The sequence below is a fragment of the Pseudorasbora parva genome, chromosome 5, assembly GCF_024679245.1.
Source record: "Pseudorasbora parva isolate DD20220531a chromosome 5, ASM2467924v1, whole genome shotgun sequence".
Classification (NCBI taxonomy): Eukaryota; Metazoa; Chordata; class Actinopteri; order Cypriniformes; family Gobionidae; genus Pseudorasbora; species Pseudorasbora parva.
Window position 1 is genome coordinate 27101515 of NC_090176.1, and position 14573 is coordinate 27116087.

At 38.3% G+C, this 14573-nt stretch overlaps 1 protein-coding gene across 1 annotated transcript in view; it reads right to left on the reverse strand.

The window, feature by feature from the left end:
* Nucleotides 1–14202, reverse strand: part of acod1 (aconitate decarboxylase 1) — a 40559-nt gene extending 26357 nt beyond the window's left edge. Inside the window, exon 1 of the mRNA XM_067443670.1 lies at nucleotides 13956–14202. The gene's annotated coding sequence lies outside the window, so the exon portion shown is untranslated. The remainder of the gene's footprint in view (nucleotides 1–13955) is intronic.
* Nucleotides 14203–14573: the final 371 nt, after the last annotated feature.

A 14573-nucleotide genomic window follows, 5' to 3' on the forward strand; every position in this document is an offset into this window, starting at 1 on the left:
TTGTCCTTTGAAACTTTGAACCCTAGATATATAAAAAAAGACATATAAAAGATAATATAAAACTAGTTTTATATTTTATTACAGGTAGTCCTCAGATATCATATTAATGGATCTTATACAGCAATACAAGTTACAAAAAAGTCATTAACAGCATCTGCAGTGGTGTGATTGGAGCAAATGCTTCATATAACAGAGTTCAGAGTAAAGCAAATGCAAGTTGATTTTATGAGAACAATAACCATGAAATTCATTAAGCGCTGTGTAATCAAAAGACTCTTCCACTGCAGCTGTCCGATTCATCCCTTAAACGTCTACCTGCCTCTTGCTTTCATCATCAGAAAAGGATTATTGTTGTGGGCCTTTCAGTAACTGAGAGACGCTTATACACAAACATACTTACAGATCCTTTAAAGATGAATGGGTCACTGGAGATTACTTTCTAAGGAACATTTAAGTCTTTTCATGTTTATTAGTGTAATCCATTAATTTTATTAAAGAGCAATGGTAGGTTTTCAGGGAGCCTTAAGTCTTTATTGCTGTTTGACAATTTTAAATGAAACAGGTGTGATACTACTTCATTTAAAATTACTTTTCTAATTGAATAGATTAAAATTAATTCCTGTGACGCGAAGCTGAATTATTAACATCATTACTATTTGCTGCTCAAGATAATTTTTGTATTATTATCAATGTTGAAAACAGTTTTGCTGCTTAATATTTTTCTGTGATAGTAATCATTTAATTTTTTTTGATGAATATAAAGTTATGTTAAAGTATATATCAGAGTATCAGCACAACGCAATATCACGTGAAAACAAAAGAAAAGGTTAATACCTATCTTCCTATAAGAGTCGGTGTCATTCCCTCTCTGGGATCTTTCTTTGGTGCAGATACTACTCGATTTCCTCAAACTCATCAGTCAAGGAGGCAAGAGGAAGATAGCAGCTCATCCTGAGGACCAACAAGATACTCTTCAAAAAAGTTTTCTATGTCTCAGTAAATCTCCAAATATTATAAAATTAAAGCATTCTCATTGTATCCAAAGACTATAACTAGTATTTAAATATTATTTTAAACATTTAATGTATTTCTGTTTACTTTGTCTTGAAGAGAGCACTGTATTATACTTGAGTATTCAAGAAAACTTTGTATAAAACTTTTTTTTATCAGTCTGCTGCTGGCAATTTATCACCTTCATGGATCTGCACATTGTGAATACATTTTTAGATTACCGTGTTATTTGTCCTAATTACTCAAACGCTACATAAAGGGATATGAAATTGGATAGCTAGGCTTCGCACAAAGAGGGTCTACATATTATAGAAGCTCTGTCGAGGGGAAAATGGCACATTCATTCTTACAATGACTATAATAACGTTTTTAAAAAGCAAAACCATTACAAGTACATTTTCTGTGTGGGACGTGTCACATGAATGAGGAAGAAGGTTATGAAAATGTTGATGAAAAGTTGATACTGCATACTGCTTGACTAGAAAGAGATCAGAGAGGAATCAGTGTACTGCTGTGAGGAGAATTCAGAGCAACCAATGAGAAACAATATAGAGTGAATGGACACAGAAGAGGCGCATGGATGTCATTAAAGGGTTTGTTCTCCCAAAAATGAAAATTCAGTCATTAATTACTCACCCTCAGATCCTTTGTTCATCTTCAGAATACAAATGAAGATGTTTTCCGAGAGCTTTCTGAACCAGGCAGCAATGTCATCGCAAATTTCAAGGTCCAGAAAGATAGTAAAGACATTGTTAAAATAGTAGTCAATACAATGCTATGAAGCGACGAGAATACTTTTTTACACAAAAAACAAAACAACAAACAAAACTTGTTGCTTTATAACATTAAGGCTGAACCACTGTCACATAGACTATTTTAAGTCTTTATACCTTTCTGGACCTAAAAAGTTGCAATGACGTTGCTGACTATGGACGGTTCAAAAACCTCTTGGATTATATTCCAAAAACACCTGAGGTTCTAACTAATAGATGAATTGATTGAGATGGGCTTTGATCTTGCAGCTATATATGCAAGAAATAAAACCATTTTTATATCATAAAACAGTTAACATCTTAAGGAAGGGAACACTATTATATGTGGTCTAAATAAGCACCATTTACCATAAGACACGGTTCATGTAGCACAAATAGTATGCAGCATTCAGGTAATTAAAAGTAGCTTGACATATTCACAGCACTGAATAAGGATGAACCACCTGAGGAGGAGGATTTGTGCCGCACTGTTGCCCGTCTTGCCAGCTCGCAGCTGTAGCAGTGTTCGAATACAAGGAAACTATGTAAAATTCATACATTTAAATCCATTGGGCAAATCAGTATTCATGGATTCCCTGTTCTAATCAGAGGTGTAAGAACATAAGCGTGTTCTCCAAAGTTGAACAAAAAAAAGTGTAAAGCACTGCAAAAAAGAATAATACAGCATCAAACCGCACTTTAAGTTTTGATTTGGGCTTCAATCGTTTCCGTAATTCCACAGCGGTTTATGGAGCACGGGAAGCCTCTGTCTTTTAATCCAGTTACAAATAATACCTTGGCTCACCTCCATTCTAAGCCCAGGCATTTGTTTCCATGACAACAGCTGCGTCACCGACCCCAGAGAACACTTGATCAACGTACTGCCATCTTTAGAAGATCTGAGGTCACTACTTTGATAAAAATAAGCATTCCAATGTATGCATTGAGTTTCTCAATCAAAGTGGTTCAGTTACAGAATCTGTCGAGTCCATCATACAAACAATGCAGCAGTTGGGTTGTTGTTCACACTGGACCTGGACTCACACTGGTGATTATAATTGGATTTTGGCAACACATTATGATTAAATAATATGAAAGACTTGATCTCCAATCTTTGATCTTATGTCGTATTCCACAATCTTTGAACAAACTGAACCAAAAACTCTCAACCTGGGATCTCATGAAAGCCATATGGTTTATCCCAGTCATAAAAATGCAGAATTGGCCTTGTCTTTGTGCTTGCATTTGTCCCTGAGACCATGTTGTAGTATTGCAGCTTAGACTGGCTTGTTAATTCATAGAATATAGCTCTGACTCCCTATAGATTACATTTGTTCTGGCTGTTCCCTGCTCCATATTAGATGTCATTCAGGCACAATGGCAAAAACATCAGATGCGAGGTCATGCACCACCTCATTGCCCTTCTCACAAAGCTGTTAACATCTGTCTAGTTTAACTCATGGACCACTGCTTCTCTTTTATAAATTTCATTCTAATAATGAAAGCATATTCTTTATTTGCTACGCCTTGTTGTATGGTTGTCAACAGAGTAGAACAGGAACAAATTTTTTTTTTTATCAGCCTGTTGACAAAATGCACACAGAAGTACATGGTAGCATGGCAGTAACCTTATCTGAGCAAAAGTCAAACTATTCACACATGGTAACTCTCCCAGGATACATGCAAGCATACAGAAAGGAACATGATGCCCTGTAATCTGCAGTAGGTTACTGTTTACATATACCACCCACATGCATGATGTCAAAGCAGAGCAAGGAATTTATTCACCTATAAAATGATTAGAAAAACTAGAGCGAACAAAAATAAAATAAAAACTTTTGTAGAGAATAATTCACATAGCTCTAATAAAAATACAAGATTCACATTTCATCCTTTATAAACACTCAAGGAACATTAGTGATTCCATACCCTGCTGAAAAACCCAGCATAAAACAGCATGAATTCCATGTTAGTCCAGGTTAGTTTATGCTGGTATGAGCTGGTGAAAGGATTTTCTTGCTAGCTGGTGGACCAGTTATACTTTTCTCAAACAAATTTGAGTTGGTGCGGCTGATTCACCAAATCCTGCTTCCCATGCAAATTATGCTGTTGACCAGCACATTTTTTGTACAAAAACATGAACCTAAATTATCTTCAGAGGTAACAAAGGACAACAGTTGGATTCTGGAAAAAAAAGAAAGAAAAAAATTCCAAAGAATTGTGCTCAAAAAACGAACTTGCATCACTTGCAATAATGAAAATGATTGCCGTGTGTGTGTATATATATATCCATCCTCATCACTCCCAAAGATAACCTCAACATCTTCAGCTCTGCTACCTCTAGCTCTTGCTCCTGTCTTTTCCTCAGTGCAACAGTCTCCAAACCATACAACATTGCTGATCTCACTACTGTCATGTACACCTTTCCTTTCATTCTTGCTGGTACACTTTTATCACACAACAGACCTGACACTTTTCTCCACCTATTCCAACCTGCCTGCACACGCTTCTTCACCTCTTTTCCACACTCCCCATTGCTCTGGACTCTTAAAATCCTGCACCTTCTTTAGCTCTTCTCCCTGTAACCTCACTTTTCCACTTGGTTCCCTCTCATTCACACACATGTATTCTATCTTGCTGCGACTAACCGTCATTCCTCCACTTTTCTCCAGAGCAAACGTCCACCTCTCTAGACTTCCCTCCACCTGCTCCCTGCTCTCACTACAGATCATAATGTCAACCGCAAACATCATAGTCCATGGAGATTCCTGTCTGACCTCATCTGTCAGCCTGTCCATCACCACCGCAAACAAGAAGGGGCTCAGAGCCGATCCTTGATTCAGTCCCACCTTCACCATGAAGTCATTTGTCTCACCTACAGCACACCTTACCACTGTCCTATGGCTCTCATACATATCCTGCACCACTCTAACATACTTCTGCCACAGCTCCTCTCTTGGCACTCTGTCATATGCTTTCTCTAAATCTACAAAGACACAATGCAGCTCTTTCGGACCCTCTCTGTACTTCTCCATTAACATTCTCAAAGAAAATAATGCATCTGTAGTGCTCTTTCTTGGCACACAGCCAAGTAATGAATGAAAATGATAATATTGGCAGTCAAGTTTTGCAATCATCTGACACACTTAATTGAGTATGAAGCTCTCTTCTAACAAGCTGATGATCTGAATGAGGTTTTAAAAAGGGGAAACATACAAAATGTGCAGGGACACCAGGACCAGGATTAAGAACCACTACATTAGAATAAATGCATTTGATCAACTGATATCTATCTATCTATCTATCTATCTATCTATCTATCTATCTATCTATCTATCTATCTATCTATCTATCTATCTATCTATCTATCTATCTATCTATCTATCTATCTATCTATCTATCTATCTATCTATCTATCTATCTATCTATCTATCTATCTATCTATCTATCTATCTATCTATCTATCTATCATATATATATATACACAAACACACTCACCTAAATAATTATTAGGAACACCTGTTCAATTTCTCATTAATGCAATTAACTAATCAACCAATTGCTTCAATGCATTTAGGGGTGTGGTTCTGGTCAAGAAAATTTCCTGAACTCCAAAATGAATGTCAGAATGGGAAAGAAAGGGGATTTAAAGGGGGGGTGAAATGCTGTTTCATGCATACTGAGCTTTTTACACCTTTAAAGACTTGGATTCCCATCCTAAACATAGACAAAGTTTCAAAAACTAATGTTGGACGTTTGATGGAGTATTTCTGTGTTAAAAATACTCCTTCCGGTTTCTCACAAGTTTCGGCGAGTTTTTTTCGAGTATGGGTCTACTTGACGTTAAATAGAGCGGAAGGTCCTTGTATGGGCTGTACGGGCTCTTCTCCCGGAAGGATGCGCGCGCGCGTGACTAGAGGGAGAGAGAGGAAATGCACGCTGTAAACAGTCTCTCAGGTGCAGATCCAGTCGTCCGTGAACACTTATGTCGCGCCGCGCTCCACTTTATTCCTATGGGTGACGTCGAGCGACTTCAACGCTTCAGCACAGAATTCCGGGAAGGCAGCGCTGCATTTGAACCGATTTGAACGCAGAAATGACGGGAAGCTTCAAGGCATCGCTTCAGTCGCATCACAAAGTGGATTTCCACGGTCACTGCTGTCACAGGACTTCACCAAATCATACCAAAGAAGTGTGTTTTTGACAGAGCGGTCCTGCTTTGGAAGATGCCGGTGAGTAAATCAACTTCAAATGTCTCTGCTATTGGCTACCGTCGCATGAGTAAACATCAGTAAACGATACGATCGCGTGCTTCGTCATTCAAATGCGCTAACGGTTAATCCATTGTTGTTCTGTATAACGTTACACTATTCTGACTCTGACGTGCAAAACCGTTTTGCTTGCTACCTCTAAGGTCTAGTCACATACAATAGTCCATAAACCGAATCATGTCCTCATAAACTGCACACAAAGGCCCCTAAATACAGTACATACCACAGAGACGGACATCCTGATGTTGCCGTTTCTCCTGTTCAATTTATTTCAGCCTCAGATTTGATTGTGGATCATTATCTGTATTAGCTGAGATAGATGGGTTTCTCCACGCTTGAGGACGTCACCGCTTTGCGCGCTTGTCATTCTTTAGCTCCGCCCACACGATACGCCTCCAGGCGCTCGTTTTTTTCCGGAAAGACTCGGTACAGCCCGTATTTCTTTTATAAATATGATAAAACTAAAGACTTTTCGGAGATATGAAGGATGCAATACTACTCTATAGGTACTCAAGATTGACATGAGATTGACTGAAACTGAGTGTTTCACCCCCCCTTTAAGAAATTGAGCGTGGCATGATTGTTGGTGACAGACGGGCCTGTGTGAATATTTCACAATCTGCTCAGTTACTTGGATTTTCACGCACAATCATTTCTAGGGTTTACAAAAAATGGTGTGAAAAGGGAAAAACATCCAGTATGCGGCAGTCCTGTGGGCGAAAATGCCTTGTTGATGCTAGAGGTCAGAGGAGAATGGGCCGACTGATTCAAGCTGATAGAAGAGCAACTTTGACTGAAATAACCACTCGTTACAACTGAGATATGCAGCAAAAAATTTGTGAAGCCATAACACACACGACCTTGAGGCGGATGTGCTACAACAGCAGAAGACCCTACCGGGTACCACTCATCTCCACTCCAAATAGGAAAAAAAGGCTACCATTTTTGCGCAAGCTCACCAAAATTGGACAGCTGAAGACTGAAAAAATGTTGCCTGGTCTGATGAGTCTCGATTTTTGTTGAAGGTGGAGTCAGAATTTGGCGTAAACAGAATGAGAACATGGATCCATCATGTCTTGTTACCACTGTGCAGGCTGGTGGAGGTGGTGTAATGGTGTGGGGGATGTTTTCTTGGCACACTTTAGGCCCCTTAGTGCCAATTGTTATTGTTTAAATGCCACGGCCTACCTGAGCATTGTTTCTGACCATGCCCATTCCTTTCTGACCACCATGTACTAGGGGTTGAACGACTTCCATTTTTTTAAAAGTCGACATTTATGTGATGAAAGTCGAGTCGACATTTATGTGATGAAAGTCGAGTCGACGTCGACTAGTCCCTGATGACGTCATTAGTTAACAAATAAACCTGAACCTTGAGCTGAGAAGCGAACACGCGGTCTTCTTGTGCACAGGACACCTATGGTATATGACACAGCACTGCCCATAAGGTTATTAGGTCCTACATAACAGCTTTTGTATCAGTTATTTTGTCTTATGGTCGTTATATTTCTCACAGATTTTTGCTCGTTCTGAATAAGATAACGATAAAGTAGCACAATAAAGATTACATGTATATGAATGCATTAGTGAGTGATTGTGTGTGAATTAATTCTACCTGGCAGCGTCTACTAATAGTGAAGCTGTAAGTTTTAGTTATCAAGAAATATATGCTAGAACTTTTCAGTTTCTAAGCTATTTTATTGATAAATCCCAGAACTGTGTTGACAATACATTTCTGCGCTACTGAATGGTTTTGTGTGAAGCGTGCGATGATTAACTTACGTGTACAATAAGCGTGCATTCTCCAGATCAATTTTGAGCATCCAGATGGTAATCCAACATGTCTTGTGGAGAGATCTTGGAGTTTGCATTTATTTGTCATTTTTAACTGTTCAAAACAGAGCCTGCCAGTCAGGAAATTGCATATCCTGTTGCGCCCTCTATAGGCCAGCAAATAGTCGATGTCAAGCTTAAAGCGTCATGACAGCATTATGGTCGAGTCGATTAGTCTACCATGTACCCATCCTCTGATGGCTACTTCCAGCAGGATAATGCACCATGTCAAAAAGCTTGAATCATTTCAAATTGGTTTCTTGAACATCACAATGAGTTCACTGTACTAAAATGGCCCCCACAGTCACCAGATCTCAACCCAATAGAGCATCTTTGGGATGTGGTGGAACGGGAGCTTCGTGCCCTGGATGTGCATCCCACAAATCTCCATCAACTGCAAGATGCTATCCTATCAATATGGGCCAACATTTCTAAAGAATGCTTTCAGCACCTTGTTAAATCAATGCCACGTAGAATAAAGGCAGTTCTGAAGGCCAAAGGGAGTCAAACACAGTATTAGTATGGTGCGTATATTATATATATATATATATATATATATATATATATATATATATATATATATATATATATATATATATATATATATATATTTTTTTTTTTTTTTCCTTCTTTTCTTTTTTCTGTAGGTATGAAGCTGAGGAGTTCGTAATGGTCCAGGAATAAATACTTTTCACCCGGATGCATTCAAGGTTTTATCTTAACCTTCAAAAAACAACAACAACAACATGATTTGTGATATGTTCTGAGTTGCTCTACAGTAGAAATGTTTGATAATGTAATTTTAAATATATAGAGCACCACATAAAATCAGCTGATTTTAGGGTTTCTTTGTTTGGTCAGGTACAGGTGGTTTGAAAGTGAATTTTGCATACTACCTCATTATTTGGCCCACTTGAATCTTTAAAGAAATTAATAAATAGGGCCGAATTTTTACCCATTGTGGTCCTAAAAATAAACAAACAATAAACATAATGGGACCATTTGTGGGCCCCATGCAGGGTCCAGGTGACAGCCAGTCAAAAAACCACATGGAAATGTTGGCTGGGTCTTTTCACGCTCAGACTGAAACCCTGTTTTAGTTCCTGTCACTTTAAAACCCAGCTTTCTGAAAAGCCCAGTCTGCTCTGATTGGTCACCTGGCCCAAGCTATTGTGACTGGTCAACTACTTAAAGCCGTGCTTCTCAAACCTGTGATGGGGACCTTTTTTAAAGCTTTTACATGTCTTGAAAAAGTGTCTAAATAGGACTACAGAAGTTGTCGGGAACATTAAACATCATCACAACAGAAAAACCAGGGTGACGCTAACTTCAGTGTTGGCCTACAAAAATATGTCATCACTGTAGCACTAGCAGGACTGCAAATGAGGCGTTTTTCAGACAAGTGTTTTCTGCAGAAGAGATTCATTCGCTTTGTTGTGGACTTTGCAACTCTGTGCTTTGTAACAACACTCCTGGAATATTTTCTGCCAGTCAGATTTGAAGTCCAGAACTTAATGTTAGTATTACTTAATCCAAAACATTCCTGTACGTCATTTTTGTTAACAAATTCTAAAAAAGTGCTTTCCATGTACATTTTAAAAGAGGGACATTCTGTACTTTTAGTGTTTATTATAACACGTAGCATGTAAAAGAACAATTTAAAATGAGCTCTCATAATTAATTCCAAAAAATAGTGGATAAAAAAATAGCATGTGGTGACTGGAATATGTGGATGAGTTTTTTTCATAAGCCCAGCTGTGACATGAGTCCAGAAATGACACACAATTACAGGTATATGGTAGCTTGGATGCCAGCCGAATGTAGCCCCATTCACAACATTTGAGGTCGGGAAGTTCGGTCTGGAATTGATCTGTTGTGGAGCAACTATGGTTAAACCAGAGCTTTTCAAACCAATGAAATTGTCAGGGCGGGCTTTATATGACGATGGACAGATGATCAACAGTAATGTTATCATCCATGACACCAAAGGGTGCTTGGGTTGAATTTGTTTACTAAACTGAGAACTTGTCAGTATGTGCATTCATCTTTACTAGTTCTCTCAAAAATGATGATCGTGTTGGTAAGTTCTCCGGTTATTAGGGATGCCACAATACTCAATATAATATTGAACCGTTCGATACGGCATTCACGGTTCAGTACGCGCTTTTGAATTGTGTTTTTTTCAGTTTTGCATTTAATTATTTATTTCTATTTCTATTCGTTTGAAATATTTATCTCTGTTTGAGTGTGTCTGTGTGTCTACGCACTGATATGAGCAAATATCAGATCATAGGGGGTGTTTAGCCACGTTTTAAAGCCCTGCCGGGTAAACATTTAATTTGCGTTTTAAATGCGCTGAGCGCGCGCCTGTCAAGACACATGATTACTGGACTAAGTAGTCTTACTGCGCTAATACTGTCAAAAATACACACACGGTTAACATATATAAACAGTCGGTTATGTCTAAAGTGAAAGTAAAATCGCATGCGTCTGTATATGAGATGCAAGCAGGTCGTGGACACTTGTCCTTAAAGGGACAGTTCACCTCTAAAATGATAGAGGTATTAGAGGTAATAAAACAGACAAAGAAAAAATTCTCATTTCTCATTTCAAAAAAGTGAGTAGGACACTCCAAATGCGACCTTTGAAATCGTCCTTCTTTTACAGAATTCGGAGTGTGTATGAGGTGTATTCTTCACGGCTGGAGATAACTCACAATTCTTTGCGTCGTCGTTAACAACCATCATATTATTTTTTTTATATCATATGAAAAAATGGCACCACCGCTAGATATACATGCGGTGTGGTGTTTAAAGACCCACTGAAGTGCTTTGGAACGCACCGCATTATTCAATGTGTTGACGTGATTTCCCCTGCTCCAGCTGTTAGCACCTCCTCCCCTTTTTTGAAACAGCCAATAGCGTTTAACTTTGGTTAATAAACAGTTTGACTTGAGCGGCTTTCTGTTTGGTAAAGTCAGTTTCCTCTAACCGTTTATCACAATAATTCTCTTCATATCATCTTGAAATCCTGCATTGATTCTGTGCAGAATTCAAATGGGTCGATATGTTTGTTGTTTGTGCTGACTCGCGCATATGATCCGCGCTGCGCTCTCTCAAGTCTGAAGTCTAAATTTAGACCAGAGCCTAGTCTGTGGGTGTGTTCGCACTGCCGCGGTGTGTGAAACTAATGTAAAACCAGACTTAATTCACCTCAACTGAAAGCACTGAATCGTTTCCTATCGCATATATACTATGCTATGTGCCTTTCACCATGTAGAAATGAGTAAATGTGTAACTGACCGATTTCAGCCACAGTTTTAGCAGCGTAGGAGGCGGGCTTTAGATTTTAGAGAGCATTTTGATTGGACAGAAGAAGGTGAAGTCGTCGACGTCATCGACGTCATCGAAATCTGAGATTTGTTTTAACGGAAGTGAGAGACTGTACATTTTGAATGCTTATATCTCTTAAATGCAAATTTTGTCATAGTTTTTGAACACACCAGCTTATTCATAACTTTAAGGCTAACACAGTCATACTTAAATCTAAACTAATTCAATTTTGATTTCAGTGGGCCTTTAAATGTAAGTAGTTTAAGCTTGTTTTTGTTTTTTAAGCTCTATTACCTCAAACAGATAGTTGTGGTAAACAGGATTACAACTGTTTAGTGCTTTTTAAATGTTTAGAACAGAACATTGCTGTCAAGACAAGAAACATAATAAAACATAAACATAAAGAAACATAAATAATTTTCATTCATATAACTGGTGTGAGAGCGCAACGAGGCTGAACGTGTTGGCATAGCAACGTGATACTTCCTGCCTGTGTGTCCTACGAAGGACGTCTCGTTTAATTCTGATTGAGGACACTCCCTATACTGCATCCTACACAGGACGTGTCCTCCGGAGGACGCAGCCTTCGAAATTTAACGAAATGAGACACAGCTCGAGTATGACGACATAAGCCTAGGTATATAGGTGATACACTAAAAGATGTGTGACAATAAGTGTTTTAAAGTATGAATCAATAAGACTAAAACATAATTGGAATAATCAAGGGCACGTGCCCTTTTAGGGTTTTAACCATGTGATTATGTCTGTTTTAAAATCTGCCTGCAGCTGTAACTTGCCTATATGGCCTAAACTTCACATCATACTTGATCTCCTGAGATCATCAAAATCATTTAGCATGAAAACAGAAGAATAACTTGTGACTTAATATTCATCTCCATGCCCAACTCAGCACAATGGTGGCTGAAATCACAGGGGGCTAGAAAAACATCCTCTTGCCATAATAACTTCAAGCCTATCTGCTTTCTCCAGCTGTGGCTGCCTTTGCATTCATGAGCAGTGAAACATTTTCCATGTCACTGAAAATGAAGGGCCAGCACATTTCATTGGAGGCCAAGCATTAGACAGAGCAGTACAGTAAGAAAGAAGACAAGTATGGATTGGATCTTTGAAGTATGCCATCAAGGGAAATTAGAAATCAGTGCCTGCAGTGATAGGACTCGGCTTAGGTCCTGACATAAAAAATGAATCACTTTCTACCCCCACACCAAATCTCCATTTTACTGAAGACTGAAGAGTGGGTACTCTGCCTCTCTTTAAAAAAATTCCTTTGATTCTCACACCTGCAAGAATCCATTCCTCATGCACTTCAGTTAGTTAGCCACTCACTTCTCATGTGTGTGTTTGGCTCTAAAGAGCAAAGGAGAAACAATGTGGCATCTGAAAACTATGATTGAGGGTTGTGCTACATGTCACTGCCAGGTTACTAAGTGCTTGTTTAATGGCCACTTTACTCAATAAGCATATTACCCACCTCCACGAAACAACAGAAGCCTTGCACAGAAAGGCTGATAATAACATGCCATGACAAAACACTAGAAAATGGGGATAAAATCCAACTACCTGTACGATTTACCAAAACAAGACCACTATAATATCTAAACAAACCTCTGCATTAATTGAATACTTTCAGGAAACTCTGTGTTGTAAAACAAAATGTGAGCTGTATAAGAAAAGAAAAAAAGAAAGGCAAGTGCTCATTTGCCTCCACAGAGCTAGCCTAGAACAAAACGAGAACATTAATCTTAATCCAAAGTATTGCCTAGAGCTACAGTCCGGGACACATCAGGATATAACTTGATTTCCTTTCACTTCATCAAAAGGTCCTAGAACAATCCTTTTCAAAGCGCCGGAAGAAGTTTCTGCTTATCATGACACAAGAAGAAGAAAAATCACTGATAAGAAGTAAAAGTTGTTCGCTAAAAACACATTAAACTCGAAAAAAGCAGGGATGAGATACCACACAAGTTTGATATCATGTGCAAAAAAAAGAAAAAGAAAAAAAGACAGTGTATGTTAATCTTAATTTTTTATGAACAATTATTTTAAAAAAGTAATCTTAAATCAAAGTAACTTCCCTTTCCTCTTACAGTGACATCTCTTCTCTTTGATGATGTGTTTACTGGCAAGAGAGCGGGACAACCTGTCACTCAGATGACATCACAGCAATAGCAAACCACAACCATCCAATCATTTCCCCATGGACAATGGACAAAATTGTCCATCAAGTTTTTTCTTTTTTCGCTCAGCTATGCATTACAATTGTGACTTTAAACCCTCTTAATTACTACAATGTATAGGCTACTAATTTGCTGGTCTAATTGGTTAAAGTTAATATAATTCTTGAAGAATACAGACAAGAATAGCGCACAGGTCAACTTAAATGCTACTACCAGACCAATGGTGCTTCGGCAAGGCAACTAAATAAAAAGTAAGATGAGATATTCTAAAAAAACTAATAAAAAAAGCATAGGCCTATAAAAATGTCTTTTTTATGTATATTAATAAATTCCATAATAGTATATAAATAACACTACATTGGCAGTCTTTTATCAAACACGGCAGACAATTATAACTAAATTAGAAAAAAAAATTAAGAATATAAAAACAAGCGGAAAAAGTATATTTCTTAATTCAAATTTTTTAGATAAGGATATAGAGTGGTACAGGTATGAATGCTTTTCCCTTTACTTTGTCAATGTTACCTAGCAAATGTGAGCTTAAATGTAGTAGCCTACCTTGCAGCCAGGTGATGTTCAGTGAGAAAATAAAACCATGGCAACTAGACATGGCTGACGACATCAATAAAGCGGACTAAAATTAGCTTCAGTCCAGATAGCAGGTGGGAGAGCTTGGGGGTGGAGGAAACCCTCTATCTTTCCAACCAGCAAACTGAAGACACACAGACAATGAGATCGGACATCTGTAGCACCTCTTTAACTGAATTTCAAAGATCTCTTTATGCATGGTGGTCCACAGGTCAAACTGTTAATCTAGGCTAACAGCGCCTCCTGTAGCTTACTACGCTGGCTTCAATTACAAACCGGAATTACGATAGTGAGGGAAATTAGAAACAGCATTCTTTGGAGGATAGTTTTGGTGAGAGGACGTGTAGGCCTGTATAAAGTTTGAAAAATATTTAAATCAATTATATAGCCAATAAAGTGCATAATACCTGGAGAAAGCTAAACGTTAGCGTTCCTGGGGCGCAGAAGCAGCTTTTTTGAGTCAATCACCCGCGCCGTAAAAACCATGTGACTACGATCGCCGTAGAGCTGCAGGCAAGATAAAATTAAATTAAACAAAACGTGTTGATTGATTCCCCATGGTTAACCATAATTTATTAACGACGAAAA